We start from the raw sequence: 16,687 nt of genomic DNA on the forward strand, positions 1-16,687 counted from the left end.
ACAACTCACTGGAGGAGGAGGCTCCACAAATATCCCCATCCTCGATGATAGAGGAGCCCAGCACAGCAGTGCAAAGGATAGAGCTGAAGCATTCGCAACAATCTCTGTGGGCCATCAGCAGCAGCAGAATTGTACTCGAACACAATCTGTAACCTCATGGCCTGGCCATTCCCCTCAGCTTCCACCTCAGCCTCCTCTGGAGGTCCCCAGCATCACAGATGCCAGTCTTCAGCCAATTGGATTCACTGCATGTGATATCAAGAAACGGCTGAAGGCACTGGATACTGCAAATGCTATGGGCCATGACAATATTCCGGCAATAGTACTGAAAACTTGTGCTCCAGAACTTGTCGCGCCCCTAGCCAAGCTGTTCCAGTACAGCTACAACACTGGCATCTGCCCAGCTATGTGGGAAAATTGCCCAGGTATGTCCTGTGCACAAAAAGCAGGACAAATCAAACCTGGCCAATTACCGTCCCATCGGTCTACTCTCGATCATCAGTAAAGTAATGGAAGGGATCATCAACCGTGCTATCAAGCTGCACTTGCTTAGTGATAACTGCCCAGTTTGCGTTCTGCCAGGGCCACTCAGCTTCTGACCTCATTACAGTCTTGGTTCAAACATGGACAAAAGAGCTGAACTCCCGAGGTGAGGTAAGAGTGACTGCCTTTGACATCAAGGCAGCATTTGACCGAGTATGGCATCAAGGAACCTTAGCAAAACTGGAGTCAATGGGAATCGGGGGGAAAACTCTCCGCTGGTTGGAGTCATACCTAGCACAAAGGAAGATAGTTATGATTGTTGGAGATCAGTCACCTCAGCTCCAGGACATCACTGCAGGAGTTCCTCAGGGTAGTGTCCTAGACCCAACCATCATCAGCTGCTTCATCAATGACCTTCCTTTCATCATAAGGTCAGAAGTGGGGATGTTTGCTGATGATTGCCCAATGTTCAGCACCATGCGTGACTCCACAGATACTGAAGCAGTCCATGTCCAAATGCAGCAAGACCTGGATAACATCCAGGCTTGGGCTGACAAGTGGCAAGTAACATTTGCGCCACACAAGTACCAGGCAATGACCATCTCCAACAAGAGAGAATCCAACCATCACCCCTTGATGTTCAATGGCATTACCATCAATGAATCCCCCACTATCAACATGCTGGGGGTTACCATTGACCAGAAACTGAACTGGACTAGCCATATCAACACTGTGGCTACAAGAGCAGGTCAGAGGCTAGGAATTGTGCGACGAGTAACTCACTTCATGACTCCCCAAAGCTTGTCCATCATCTACAAGGCACAAGTAAGGAGTGTGATGGAATACTTCCCACTTGCCTGGATGAGTGCGGCTCCAACAACACTCAAGAAGCTTAACACCGTCCAGGACGAAGCAGCCTGCTTGATTGGCACCACACCCACAAACATTCACTCCCTCCACCACCGATGCACAGTAGCAGCAGTGTGTACCATCTACAAGATTCACTGCAGGAATTCACCAAGGCTCCTTGGACAGCACCTTCCAAATCCATGACCACTACCATCTAGAAGGACAAGGGCAGCAGATAGATGGGAACACCATCACCTGGAAGTTCCCCTCCAAGTCACTCAACATCCTGACTTGGAAATATATTGCCGTTCCTTCACTGTTGCTGGGTCAAAATCCTGGAGCTCCCTTCCTAACATTACTGTGGGTATACCTACACCACATGGACTGCAGTCGTTCAAGAAGTCAGCTCACCACCACCAACTGCTCAAGAGCAACTAAGGACGGGCAATAAAAATGCTGGCTCAGCCAGCGAAGTCCACATCCCGTGAATGAATAAAAAAAAAATCTGTGCTACCTCTCTGGAAGAGCTGTCCAATTAGACCCACTCTCCCGCTCTCTCCCATACCCTGTAAATTTTGCCATTTCAAGTATTTACCCAGTTCCCTTTTGAAAGTTAATAGCCAGGATTTTGCAGTAAAAATAACAGGCTATTAGCACTTAACAGTTACTAGAGAGTAAATAAGTTGCTGAACGTATGTGATATATATACCCATTAAACTCACTAGAAAAAGTTAGGTTTTCTCCATTCCAGTGTAAGTACATTTTCAACAGTCTAAATTATGCCCAAACAACTTCTCTGGCACTGAAAATTAACTTCTGCTATTTTAATTCTTTCAGATTTTAATTATTGTTGGAGATTTTAAATATATATTTAATTGAAATGTTTTTGATTTTTTTTCTTTCTGTTCTTTTTATCTCTCTTAATCACATCTTTCTTTCCCTCCTTTCTGTAGATGATTTGACATTGAATTACACATTATAATTTGCACTAAGATAAAAGCAAAAAACTGCGGATGATGGAAATCCAAAACAAAAACAAAAATACCTGGAAAAACTCAGCAGGTCTGAAAGCATCTGCGGAGAGGAATACAGTTAATGTTTCGAGTCTGTATGACTCTTCACCGGAAAGGGCGTGGGCATGCATGACTCAGACCTCCCTGTCGCTTGCCATTTCAACACACCATCCTGCTCTCATGCCCACATGTCCGTCCTTGGCCTGCTGCAATGTTCCAGTGAAGCTCAACGCAAACTGACGGAACAGCACCTCATCTTACTTCTAGACACTTTACAGCCTTCCAGACTAAATATTGAGTTCAACAACTTTAGATCATGAACTCTCTCCTCCATCCCCACCCCCTTTCCGATCCCCCTTTTTCCAATAATTTATATATTTTTTTCTTTTCCCACCTATTTCCATTACTTTTAAATGTATTTCCATCCATTGTTTTATCTCTACCTTTTAGCCTATTTCGATCCCTTCCCCCCACCCCACCCCACCCCCACTAGGGCTATCTGTACCTTGCTCATCCTGCTTTCTACCCTTAATGTCACCATTAGCACATTTCTTAGCTAATATCACCACCGTCAACACCTCTTTGTCCTTTTGTCTATGACATCTTTTGGCAATCTCCACCTATCACTGGCCCTCTATTCAGCTCTATCTGTCCCCACCCTAAACCAGCTTATATTTCACCTCTTTTCTATTTTTCCTTAGTTCTGATGAAGAGTCATACGGGCTCGAAATGTTAACTGTATTTCTCTCCGCAGATGCTGTCAGACCTGCTGAGTTTTTCCAGGTATTTTTGTTTTTGTTTATAATTTGCACTTCCTGGTTCAGACTCGGCATGTCATTGCGAATTCTTTAAAATTATTGGTTAAAGAGATCCATAGTTATTTGCCTGTTCACACAGATCCCAGATCCCCTTCAGAGGGTGCCATGATGAAATGGATTTCTAATCATTGCAAGTTCCAGTGAAAAGCTTGTAGAAAGCTTGTGGGTAGGTGTTAGTGTAATGAACTATTTAGCATTGTTTGTGTGCCACTGACCACAAAATCCAAGCCATTATTGTATCTACTTCCACCACTCTTTCAGGCAGTGCGTTTCAGATTAACAACTCACTGCTTATTTTTTATTCCTCGTGTCACCTCTGATTATTTTGCCAATTACCATAAAATTGCATCCTCTGGTTACCAACCCTTCTGCCGTTTGAAACTGTTTCTCCTTATTTTGCAAAACTCTTCAAGATCTTGAATACTTTGAGCAAACTCCTCTTAATCATCTCTGCTCTGAGGAAAGCACCCCAACTTCTCTAGTCCCTTTCCATATTAATGCAGGACTTGCATCTCTGGTACCAGTCTAGTTAATCACCTCTGCATTCCCTCTAATGCCTTGACATCCTGCCATATGTGTGGTGCCCTGAATTGAATACAGTCCCCCAACTGAAGCCTGAAGTGTTTTATAAAGATTTAGCACAACCTACTTGCTTTCGTACTTTTAATAAAGCCAAGGATCCCATTTGATTTCTTGACTTCTCAACTTGTCCTACCATCTTCAAATATTTGTGTACATACACCCCCAGGACATGCTGTTTCTGCATTTTCTTTAAAATTGTACTATTTAGGATGGGCTGAATGGCCATCTTCTGTGCTGTACGATTCTATGAACTGTTTTAAGCTGTAATGTCTCTTTTTGAGTTTTGAGATTTTTGTCAGTTTCGCTGCTGTGTGATCAATGAGTAAATAAATTCAGGCCACTCCAACTTCCTACATTATAAGTTATCAATAATTTAACAATGAAATAATTAGTGACTTTTAGTTTTGTGGATAGTGATGGCATAAAATGGGCTAAGCAAGCTAATCTTTAATTTTTAACATATTGAAAAGTTCTGATAGTTATTTTGGTTAGAATGAGACTGGAATCTTTGAATTCAGCCAAAGTTTACAGAATGACTTACTGACTTTCCCCTGAGCAGGTGAGCTACAGTGTTTTCAAGGTGTGTTGATTGAAACACTTACACTTATTTGTATCTAGCTGGTGTAGCCATGCAATATTAACTTCTGTAACCTTTCTCCATCTGTGTCAGGATTTTACTTTTCAACTCTTTCAGAGAGGCCCTTTATTCTACACTGGAGAAAGTATTCCTATTCCTTCTACCTCAAAGACTACAGGAATTACTAAAAAAAACTGGAACTGAGGATTGAAACTAAGGACTTAAAACTAAAGACTGAGACTTTAATATTAAAGGCACCATCTTATATATCCTTATTTTTCAAATAAATCTCCTTGATCTGTTAACCCATTTGAGTGGTACATATGTTAGGAAAGTTCAGTCCTTTTGTGTCAATCACCAAGCCTTATTAGTACTTTGGATCTCCTCAAAATCATCACCTAGATATACAGGTCACTTGCCTACTCTCTAGCTTCTCAGATACTTGCTAACTTAGAGGTTTCACACAGATCTGGACAAGGTAGGACTCCTTTATAAAATAAAAACAGAATTACCTGGAAAAACTCAGCAAGTCTGGCAGCATCGGCGGAGAAGAAATCAGTCAACGTTTCGAGCCCTCATGGCCCTTCAGCAGAACTGAAGCATAGTTTCAACAAGGGAGAAATATAAATTGGTTTAAGGTGGGAGGGGGGGAAGAGACACATTGAGGGTGTGGTGTGAGCAGACTATCAAAAGATGTCAGAGACAAAAGGGTCAAAGAGGTGTTGAAGGTGGCGGTCTTTGTCTGAGAAAAGTGCTAATTAAGAATGCAAGACAGGATATCCAAAGTACAGCTCTAGTGGGGGTGGGGTGGAAAGACTAAAGGTTTTAGTTTTAGATTTAAAAATAATGGAAATAGGTGGGGAAAGAAGAATCTATATAAATTATTGAAAAAAAAGGCGGGTGGGGGGGGAAAAGAAACGGGGTGGGGATGGGGGGAGGGGGAGTTTAAGATCTAAAGTTGTTGAATTCAATATTCAGCCCAGAAGGCTGTAAAGTGCCTAGTCGGAAGATGAGGTGCTGTTCCTCCAGTTTGCGTTGGGCTTCACTGGAACAATGCAGCAAGCCAAGGACAGACATGTGGGCAAGAGAACAGGGTGGAGTGTTAAAATGGCAAGCGACAGGGAGGTTTGGGTCTTTCTTGCGGACAGACCGCAGGTGTTCCGCAAAACGGTCGCCCAGTTTGCGTTTGGTCTCTCCAATGTAGAGGAGACCGCATTGGGAGCAACGAATGCAGTAGACTAAGTTAGGGGAAATGCAAGTGAAATGCTGCTTCACTTGAAAGGAGTGTTTGGGCCCTTGGACGGTGAGGAGAGAGGAAGTGAAGGGGCAGGTGTTGCATCTTCTGCGTGGGCATGGGGAGGTGCCATAAGTGGGGGTTGAGGAGTAGGGGGTGATGGAGGAGTGGACCAGGGTGTCCCGGAGGGAACGATCCCTACGGAATGCCGTCAAGGGGGGTGAAGGGAAGATGTGTTTGGTGGTGGCATCATGCTGGAGTTGGCGGAAATGGCGGAGGATGATCCTTTGAATGCGGAGGCTGGTGGGGTGATAAGTGAGGACAAGGGGGACCCTATCATGTTTCTGGCAAGGAGGAGAAGGCGTGAGGGAGGATGCGCGGGATATGGGCCGGACACGGTTGAGGGCCCTGTCAACGACCGTGGATGGAAAACCTCGGTTAAGGAAGAAGGAGGACATGTCAGAGGAGCTGTTTTTGAAGGTAGCGTCATCAGAACAGATGCGACGGAGGCGAAGGAACTGAGAGAATGGGATGGAGTCTTTACAGGAAGCGGGGTGTGAGGAGCTGTAGTCGAGGTAGCTGTGGGAGTCGGTAGGCTTGTAATGGATATTGGTGGACAGTCTATCATCAGAAATTGAGACAGAGAGGTCAAGGAAGGGAAGAGAAGTGTCAGAGATGGACCATGTGAAGATGATGGAGGGGTGGAGATTGGAAGCAAAATTAATAAATTTTTCCAGGTCCCGACGTTCTGATGACACTACCTTCAAAAACAGCTCCTCTGACATGTCCTCCTTCTTCCTTAACCGAGGTTTTCCATCCACGGTCGTTGACAGGGCCCTCAACCGTGTCCGGCCCATATCCCGCGCATCCTCCCTCACGCCTTCTCCTCCTTGCCAGAAACATGATAGGGTCCCCCTTGTCCTCACTTATCACCCCACCAGCCTCCGCATTCAAAGGATCATCCTCCGCCATTTCCGCCAACTCCAGCATGATGCCACCACCAAACACATCTTCCCTTCACCCCCCTTGACGGCATTCCGTAGGGATCGTTCCCTCCGGGACACCCTGGTCCACTCCTCCATCACCCCCTACTCCTCAACCCCCACTTATGGCACCTCCCCATGCCCACGCAGAAGATGCAACACCTGCCCCTTCACTTCCTCTCTCCTCACCGTCCAAGGGCCCAAACACTCCTTTCAAGTGAAGCAGCATTTCACTTGCATTTCCCCTAACTTAGTCTACTGCATTCGTTGCTCCCAATGCGGTCTCCTCTACATTGGAGAGACCAAACGCAAACTGGGCGACCGTTTTGCGGAACACCTGCGGTCTGTCCGCAAGAAAGACCCAAACCTCCCTGTCGCTTGCCATTTTAACACTCCACCCTGTTCTCTTGCCCACATGTCTGTCCTTGGCTTGCTGCATTGTTCCAGTGAAGCCCAACGCAAACTGGAGGAACAGCACCTCATCTTCCGACTAGGCACTTTACAGCCTTCTGGGCTGAATATTGAATTCAACAACTTTAGATCTTAAACTCCCCCTCCCCCCATCCCCACCCCGTTTCTTTTCCCCCCCCACCCGCCTTTTTTTTCAATAATTTATATAGATTCTTCTTTCCCCACCTATTTCCATTATTTTTAAATCTAAAACTAAAACCTTTAGTCTTTCCACCCCACCCCCACTAGAGCTGTACTTTGGATATCCTGTCTTGCATTCTTAATTAGCACTTTTCTCAGACAAAGACCGCCACCTTCAACACCTCTTTGACCCTTTTGTCTCTGACATCTTTTGATAGTCTGCTCACACCACACCCTCAATGTGTCTCTTCCCCCCCTCCCACCTTAAACCAATTTATATTTCTCCCTTGTTGAAACTATGCTTCAGTTCTGCTGAAGGGCCATGAGGGCTCGAAACGTTGACTGATTTCTTCTCCGCCGATGCTGCCAGACTTGCTGAGTTTTTCCAGGTAATTCTGTTTTTATTTTGTTTTGGATTTCCAGCATCCGCAGTAGCTTTTAGCTTTTTGTTTTTATCTAGGACTCCTTTATGTCTGTCTTAACAGGCATTTCTGCACCTGTGATCCTGATAGCTTAATTTCTATCCCTGATAAGGAATGTGTTGTTTGATTAAACTTTCATGGTTTAATTAGCATTAGCTCTTTACTTGCCCAGCATTCAACTTGACCACTGAGTTCATTTTGAGGATGTGTTTTAGGCAGATTTTGTGACATTTCTCCTATAAGGTCTTGGTGCAAGTGGAGAGAAATCAACAGGCAAAGATTGGTCAATACCAGAAGAGAGGCCCGGTGAACGAATGTTGCAAACTTACACATATCAACCATGGGCAATTCTGCAGCTGTTGTGTTCATGGCATTTAGATATTTAGCAGGGATTCACAAGTTCCTAATGGCATTTCAAGACATTCCACTGAATCACATGGGCTTTATGCTTAAGACCTGCTCTAAATTCAGTTGTATCTGTTTTGTTAGTAAACATGTCCATTCTATTAGTCATATTATTGGAAAACAGACCCGAATAGTAGGGTAAAAATCAGTCTGTACCTGAGAAAGTAAAGAAGGGTTGTGTAATTGATAATCAGCAATAACTTCTCTCTATTGTATTCTCTTTATCAGCAATCCCATTTGAGAATACACTGCTTCAGATAATAGAGTAATACTAATCTATTCTGTGTAGCAAGAGCTGTGTTAATTATATAACACCAACCTCCATCTATACAGCACTTTTAATGTAGCAAAGCATCCCAAGGTGCTTAACAAGAGTGATAGCAATAAAAACATTTCTGCTACCAAGCTACAGAAGGAGATATCATAAGACCATAAGACATAGGAGCAGAAATTAGGCCATTCGGCCCATCAAGTCTGCTCCACCATTCAATCATGGCTGATAAGTTTCTCAACCCCATTCTCCCGTCTTCTCCCCGTAACCTTTGATCCCCTTACCAATCAAGAACCTATCTATCTCGGTCTTAAATACACAATATACACAATAATATATCAGGGCAGATAACTAAATGTTTGGGCAAAAAGCTAGGTTTTAAGGACCATCCTAGATGAGAGAGAGGTGGAGAGGTGTACAGAGGGAATTCCAGTGCTTCAGGCCAAGGCAGCTGAAAGTTGCCAGTGATGAAGTGATTAAAATTGGGAATGCGCAAAAAGTCAGAATTGAAGGAACACAAACATCAGAAAGGTTTATGCAGCTGCAGGAGGTCACAGATAGGGAGTGGCGAGGTCATAGAGGGATTTGAAAATAAGGGTGAAGAATTTAAATTGGAGGTGTTGTCAGCCTAGGAGCCAGTGTAGGTTAGCATGTACAGCTGTAATGGATGTGTGGGACTTGGAACGAGTTAAGATACAGGCAGCAGAGATTTGGATGAGCACAAGTTTATGAAGGGAGGAAGATGGGAGGCTGGCAGGAGAGCATTGGAACAGTCAAGTTTTGAGGTAACAAAAGAATAAATCAGGGTTTCAACAGCAGATGAGCTATACAATGTTACCAAGGTGAAAGTAGGCAATGCTGGTGATGGAGCTGATATGTGATCGGAAGCTCAACCTGGCATCAAACACAACACAAAGATTGAAAACAGTCTGAGTCAGCTTCAAAGAGTTGAAATGGTAGCCTAATGTTGTGTTTTTGGATGATATTGTCAAGAAGTAGCATGCAGATGGAAAGAGAACAGGGGCTAAGGATAAATCCTTGGGGGTTCCAGAGGCAATGGTGCAGGAGTGGGAAGAGAAGTCATTGCAGGTGATTCTCTGGCTACGATGCAATAGATAAGAATGGAGCCAAGCAAGGGCAATTCCACCCAGCTGGACAGTGGAGGTGAGCCATTGGAGAGGAATTTGTGTGGCAAACTGTGTTGAGTGTGCAGACAGTTTGAGAAGGATGAGCAGGACTAGATTACCACAGTCACAAAAAGTCATTTGTGACTTTGTGGTCATTTGTGGCAGGGTCACAGAAACCTGATTGGAGGAATTGAAACACTGAATTCTGGGAAAGATGGGCACAAATCTGGGAGGTGACACATGTTCAATGGCTTTGGAGAAGAAAGAGAGGTTGGAGATGGAAGCAACAGCATCTTGCGTTCATATCGTGGCTTTAATATAGTGAAGCTTTGTAAAACACTTCACATGAAGGTTAACAAGTAAAATTTGACACCGAGCTACATAGAGAGATATTAGGACAGGTGACAAAGTCACCTCTGTTTATCTCTGTTCAAAGAGATAAATTTTAGGAGCAACTTTGAGGTGAGAGATGTAAAGAGGCAGGTAAACTCAGAGAAGGAACTCCGAGCTAAAGGCACAGCCGCCAGTGGTGCAGCAATGGAAATCAGGGTGTGCAAGAGACCAGGATGGGAGGAGTGCAAATGTATTGTGGAATTGTAGGGTTGGAGGAGGTCACAGTTATAGGGAGCAGCGAGACCTTGGAGAGATTTAAACGTAAGGTTGAGAATTTAAAAGCTAAGGTGTTACTTGACTGGGAGAATGTAGGCCAGTGAGCATAGGTGATGGTGAACAGGACTTGATGTGAGTTAGGATATGGGCTACAGAGTTTTTGATTAACTCAAATTTATTCGTGTGAATACTATGCTGGCAGGTTTTATGGAGGTAAGTTACAATTTGCTGCTTTGTTTTTCTGTGGTTTGGAGGTAACAGGCATCTTTGAGTTATAAACTATAATGGCAGATGAAAGAGACGTATTTTTCCATGTATATTTCATTGGTTTGATTTCCAACTCTAATAAATGGTCCACACCCAAAACACTTCTCTTTATCTTTTTAGATGCTAACAAGATTTTCTATATATATCCCGCATTTTATATTTTTCTATGATTAGTTTAATATTTCTAGTGCAAAAAACAACCCATTAAAAAGGGGAGTTGTCCTTCACTGCAGGAAGACTAAACCAATCCGAAAACTAGGACACAAGCCTATATTGAACTATTAATCAAATTGCCTCTGTGGTAGTTACATAGATGGATAGTGGTTACAGGTCTGCAAGCCAGGATTTCCAAGCACCTCCGTGGTGGTCTTACTGAGATGCAAAATCAAGTGTACAGACAAGGAAATACATCTTACTGACACCAAAATCATACAGAAGAAAGACTTAGTGCAAACACACCTGAGCAGAATCTGTATCCAACCTCCACAAACTCCTGCAAACTCACAGACTCTTTCCTTCTAGCCTGCTAATTATGGCTGCCTTCTACCCCGCTACATCCCACCTTTGGTGGCAAAGCTATCAGTCGCCCCATCCCTACCTGAAACTCTTCTTTAAATAACTCAATATTCCTTCACCTATCCCTCTCTCCACCTTTGAAAATCTTCTCAAAGCCCATCTTTTCAATCAAGCTGTCGATCACCTCTCTTAGCTTTCTCGCCTCAACACAGCACCCATCCCTTTGTTCCTTTTACCTATTTATCTCCTTTCCATTCTGGAAAGATGTTTGGGATACTTTCTATCCTAAAGATGCTATTTGAATCAAATTGTTGTTGTTGTTATTAATTTCTCTTCCTGCTTCAGCAGATTCAGAGTAATATAACAGCTTGCATTTTAAATGGTTCCTTTACCATAGATATAAGGGTCAATTCTGTGGTTTGCCACACTCTGCTTCAATCACAAAATCAGGGCATCACCTGTATAAAGAGCTCTGTGTACAATGTTTTCCATTTCATCAGCAGTGTTTTCCCAAACACCTCATGGTTCCTTTCCCTGCCTTTCAGCCTGTTTTTTGAATGCGTTTCCCCTGTTTATAGAGGAATTTAGATTCATGCAAAATAAGGACAAATCAATCAAACGTTTAATAATGGCAATGAGTTTTTTAAAGCTTCTCCTGCTCTAGCACAAACTCCGTTTATTCAGATACCCGGCTGCAACAGAGTGGGAGAAACCCGGCAGAAATTCACCCCCAAAATGTTTCCAATTTTTCTGTTCACAGTGAGTACACGCTGAGAAAGTTAAACCATTTCAAACTTCAGCTTTCAAGATCATAGTCAGATATTCTTCTGTAACCGGTAAGTTGGGAATAGCTACCTCACTTTGGGTTTTCTGTTTAATAATGATCTGCTATCACTCTAAAATGTGCCACACTTTTTTCTTGTTTTCCTTTGTTGATGCTCACAGGGAATATTTCTTAGGAAACTGCTGGAGCTCCATTACAATTTGGGGCCGCTATTTGCAAGTGATGTTCGCTGGTGGAAGCAATGAATCTCAGCATTGCTCCTGTCAAAGACAGAATTTTCCAGTCTCCTCCACGGCAGTTTAATGGTGGGCGGGGTGGGGGGGGGTGACACAAAGTGGCAGAAGCTAAAAAGTTGGCTTCATGCCGATGGGAATGTGCGCTTCCAGCCGTCATGGTGGGTCGCCATTCCCGCCAGAGGCCGGCATGAAACCGTTTTGCATCCCGCTAATGGAATGCAGATGAAGGCCCAACCGGAATCGTCTCCCCCTTGACCAACCCGTGCCACCAGCGGGGTTTCACGCCAGTCCAGAATACATCTGGACCAACAGTGCAAATGTCAGGACTTACCTGGAAGAAGGCCTGGGGCAGCCTGCGGTGATCGAAATGGAGAACTCCAGCGACTGTGGACCCTGGAACACCATGTGCAGCGGTGGGTGGATGGAACATCAACCACATGGATCCTCTAGCTTGCAGCACCTTCCATGAGGTGAATCTTCAAGCAGCAGGTGGACGGCTGCAGGAGGTACTGTTGGGTAGCAAAGGTCTGCACTGGGGCGGATTTGACGGGGAGGAGAGGAACAAAGAGTTGGAGCGGGTGTGGAGGCCTAGAGGGGGTTGGGGGTGGTATGGGAAAGAAGAGCGATGCTGCAGGGATTGTCGAATTGGTGAACTGGTATGGAGTGGGAAGGGCTGTGCTGGAGTGTGGGCAGGTGTGAATGGGCATGGGGGGAGTTGTGCAGGTATGAACGGGTATTGGGGGAATAGGGGAAAGGGGTTCAGAGGAAGGGGTCTGTGGTGCCAATTGAGGAGTCCATGGGGTTGAATGTTAAAGGGGGCAGTGGGAGCTGGTAGGGTGGGAGGATGAGGGTTCTGCGATGGCGGGTGAAGAGGAGCTGAGGGTATTTGGAGGGAATACAGAAGGAGAAACGGATTCTGGGGGTTGGCAGAATGAGGGGTGGCAGATCTACAGTCACAGGGGTGGGCTCCTCAGAAAGATAGGACGTGGACATTCACCCTGCACAGGATGCAGGGTGGTGGGGGAGGATGGAAGGTTAAATGTTGCACCTGGGACAGCAAAGGTTGTTTGGGGGGTGGGGGTGGTGGGGGAAGGAGTAAAGGTGTTTGACTCAGTGTGGAAAGTCACGACAACCATGGCTGTTCCAAACCATGCAGAGTCTCGTGGGGAGACCTCAAGATGCTGCATGGGAGTTGGGTCATTGGGGTGGATGGAGATTCAGATCAGCTCAACTGGACAACTGAAGGGGAACCCCAGCATGTAGGACTTACACTGCTGGGCCCTGGGACAGACGAGATTGTGAAGTGCAAAGGCTCAGCATGTGCAGGAGATTCCTTGCACATGGCTCACAAGGCTAAAACCTTTGCCTCCCTGCACATGCATGATGCCAGGGGACATAGACCCAGCCTGGGGTGTCCGTCGGAAGATGGTGGGGGTGGGGAGTTGACATGCACAGGCTTAAGGACTGATTGCAAATAAACCTCATCAGACCTCATTAAAGTACAAGTGGACTATATTTACAAAAGTGTCATAAGATTAACAATCATAGTGCACCCATGCAACTACATGTGAAATCAAAACTTCTTAATCATGCATTCCCTACCACTTCTAGGTGCTCCCCCGACATCTGCAGCCTGCTGACCAGTTTGCCTTGTTGTCTTGGATGACCTTGGCAGCCATCCTCTGAAGGCCCAAGGCCTGGTGGGCCCAGGCATACTTTGGCCGTCCTGCTGCGGGGCAGCTGCTCCCTCTGCGGTCACAGAGGACGAAACTGAAGGGGTCAGAGGCAGGGGGATTCCGAAGGGCCGGACACCCTCCGAGAGTGGACGTCCCGGGGGTGTAAAACAGCTGCTCCTCCTTCTTTTGGGTGCCTGAAGGCCCCTGCCTGACTCCTTGAGGGGAAGGGGCACTTGGAGGAAGGTAGAAGTGCCCCATCCCCCTCTTGCAAAGCCACTGCAAAAGCTCACCCATGGTTACAACGATGGAGTGCAGGTCTGCATGCATCTCCGGCAGAAACTAGGTATTCTTCTAGACCAGGTTCTCCATGGCATCTGCCACACTCCTTATAGAGACCTCGATGTGTGCACATGTCGGCACCACTTCATTAGAGAGCAGGCAGATGGCCCCAACTGCCTCAAGTCCCACTCTGTTGAGGGCCTCCAACAGCTCTGCCTGATGTTCCCCCACCTCTTGCAGCTTCCCCAGCATCTTGTGGATGGCACAAGCCAGAGCCTTGTCATCCAACTTGGATGTTTCAATTCCCTCTTCCCCAACAGCCGTCTGAGTGTCAATGAGCTTGGCTAAACCTACCTCCTGCTGTGAACATGTGTCTGTGTGTTGACCACCAGAATGAGAGACCCGGCCTGAACTACTACATCTAGTACCCACCGAGGTGTGTGTCTCTGTGCTGGTGGAGGGTTCAGGTGACTACTGTGACACCTCAACAGGTGCACTTTCTTTCTCCTCAACTATCTCCTCGGTCCTCTGTGGCCCGGAGGAACTGATGGACAGAGTCTTCTCTTGTTCCCTTGCCCTCTTCCTGCTGGCACCTGTAAATGAGAGAGGAGAGCGCGAATGACTGCATGAGCTGCCTCTGACATAGAGGAACGCATGACCCTTAGGTTTCTATGTGACATGCATGGATCCTCACCGGATGGAGGCTGCTTGCCGACCTCTCCATCACTGCAGGCTCAGCCTGGTTCCTCCTTAGCCAGCTGGCTTGCCCGCTCCTTGAATCAGTCTGGTTCTTGAGGGTCAGGGAGGCCACCTCCCATCTTCTCTCTCTCTCCTATTATGTGTCAACTTTTCCTGCGCAAAGAGAGATGGGGTTGGGAGCTATTGGATTTCATGTATTTTTCTCATGCTTTCAGTCTTACAAATAACCCACTGGGTTGTGTGCCATGTGATTGATACATTGCAGATTGTCCGGTAGGGTTCTGGGAAGCACACTTCAGAGTGGTGAGCCCATGCAGATAGAAGGATAAGGCTCACAGAGGCATTTCATTAGCAGTGCTTGCTGGCGCCCTCAACGCCTAACCCCCATAACCCCATGCCCTCCCAGACAGCATCTGAGCTCTCTATGTAGAAGGGTCAGGGATGCACAATGGCTTCTCCACCTGCGGACTAGATGGGCTGCAGTAAGGCATCAACATGTAACATTGAGTAGCTCTTTTATGCATGGGCTGCACGGATGGTGCCCTTGCCACTGAGGCCCATGTCTCTTGTACCATTTAGTGAGGTGAGTGTGAGCAGTTGAGGGTTCACTTACCCTGGTGGAGCAGATGAAGTCATTAATGCGTTTGCAGCATTGCAGGCAATCCTCTGGTGGAGACCCTGGGCACTGACCTCTCAGGAGACTTCCTCCCATGCTGGGTTGGTGTGACAGCTCGGCCTCTTCCTTCCATCCCCTGGCCTTCACTGCATTGAGCGGGAATTCCAAGGATGTGGCACTGAATCTGTGGGCTGGTGGTCCCTGTGATCGGTGGGCCATCCATCCTTCAACAGTGTGTAATGTGATGTCCAGGCACATTATAAATATGGCACCCGGGTATGATGGCAGGGAGCACACCATCCAGCTTTCCCTGCTGCAAAAAACACCGAGAAACCCCCAACTGCATAATTAATGAGGCCGACAGCTCTTGTGGGAGAATCTAGAACTAGGGGTCACTGTTTAAAAATAAGGGGTTGTTCATTTAAGACAGATGAGAATTTTTTTCTCTGAGGGTTGAGAGTCTTTGGAACTCTCTCCCTCAAAAGGCAGTGGAAGCAGAGTCTTTGAACATTTTTAAGGCAGAGCTAGATAGACTCTTGATTAACAAGGGGGTGAAAGGTAATCGGGCGTAGGCAGGAATGTGAGGTTAAGGTTGCATTCAGATCAGCCAAGGTCTTATTGAATGGTGGAGTAGTCTCGAGGGGCCGAGTGGCTTACTGCTCCTAATTCGCATGTTCGTATGAATTTCCATTGACCTCTGTGGCGGGAAAACCTCCTGGAAAATTCTGCCTTCTGTGTATTTAAGAAGGGTAACAGGGATAATCCAGGAAATTACAGGCCGGTGAGCCTATCGTCAGTGGTAGGGAAATTATTGGAGAAGATTCTTCATGACAGGGTTTACTACCATTTGGAAGCAAATGGGCATATTAGTGAGAGGCAGCATGGTTTTGTGAAGGGGAGGTCATGTCTCACTAACTTGATCGAGTTTTTCGAGGAAGTGACAAAGATGATTGACGTTGGAAGGGCAGTGGATGCTATCTACATGGATTTCAGTAAAGCCTTTGATAAGGTCCCTCATGGCAGACTGGTACAGAAGGTAAAGTCGCACAGGATCAGAGGTGAGCTGCAAGATGGATACAGAATTGGCTTGGTCATAGAAGACAGAAGGTAGCAGTGGAAGGGTGCTTTTCTGAATGGAGAGCTGTGACTAGTGGTGTTCCGCAGGGATCTGTGCTGGGACCTTTGCTGTTTGTAGTATATGTAAATGATTTGGAGGAAAATGTGACTGGGCTAATTAGTAAGTTTGCAGACGACATTAAGGTTGGAGGAGTTGCAGATAGTGAAGAGGATTGTCAAAGGATACAACGGGATATAGATCGGTAGGAGACTTGGGCGGAGAAATAGCAGATTGAGTTTAATCCAGACAAATGCGAGGTAATACATTTTGGAAGGTCTAATACAGTTATGAATTATACAGTAAATGGCAGAACCCTTAAGTGCATCGACGGGCAGAGGGATCTGGGTGTACAGGTCCACAGGTCACTGAAAGTGGCAACACAGGTGGATAAGGTAGTCAGGAAGGCATATGGCATGCTTGCCTTCATCGGCAGGGGTATTGAGTATAAAAGCTGGGAAGTCATGCTGCAGCTGTATAGAACCTTGGTTAGGCCACACTTGGAATATTGCGTGCAGTTCTGGTCACCACATTAC

At 46.0% G+C, this 16,687-nt stretch overlaps 1 protein-coding gene across 1 annotated transcript in view; it reads right to left on the minus strand.

Moving 5' to 3' along the window:
• Window positions 1-16,687, minus strand: part of sorcs2 (sortilin-related VPS10 domain containing receptor 2) — an 874,344-nt gene that overhangs the window by 719,736 nt on the left and 137,921 nt on the right. The window lies entirely within an intron of this gene.

The sequence above is a fragment of the Cetorhinus maximus genome, chromosome 1 (genome assembly GCF_964194155.1).
Source record: "Cetorhinus maximus chromosome 1, sCetMax3.hap1.1, whole genome shotgun sequence".
Classification (NCBI taxonomy): domain Eukaryota; kingdom Metazoa; phylum Chordata; class Chondrichthyes; order Lamniformes; family Cetorhinidae; genus Cetorhinus; species Cetorhinus maximus.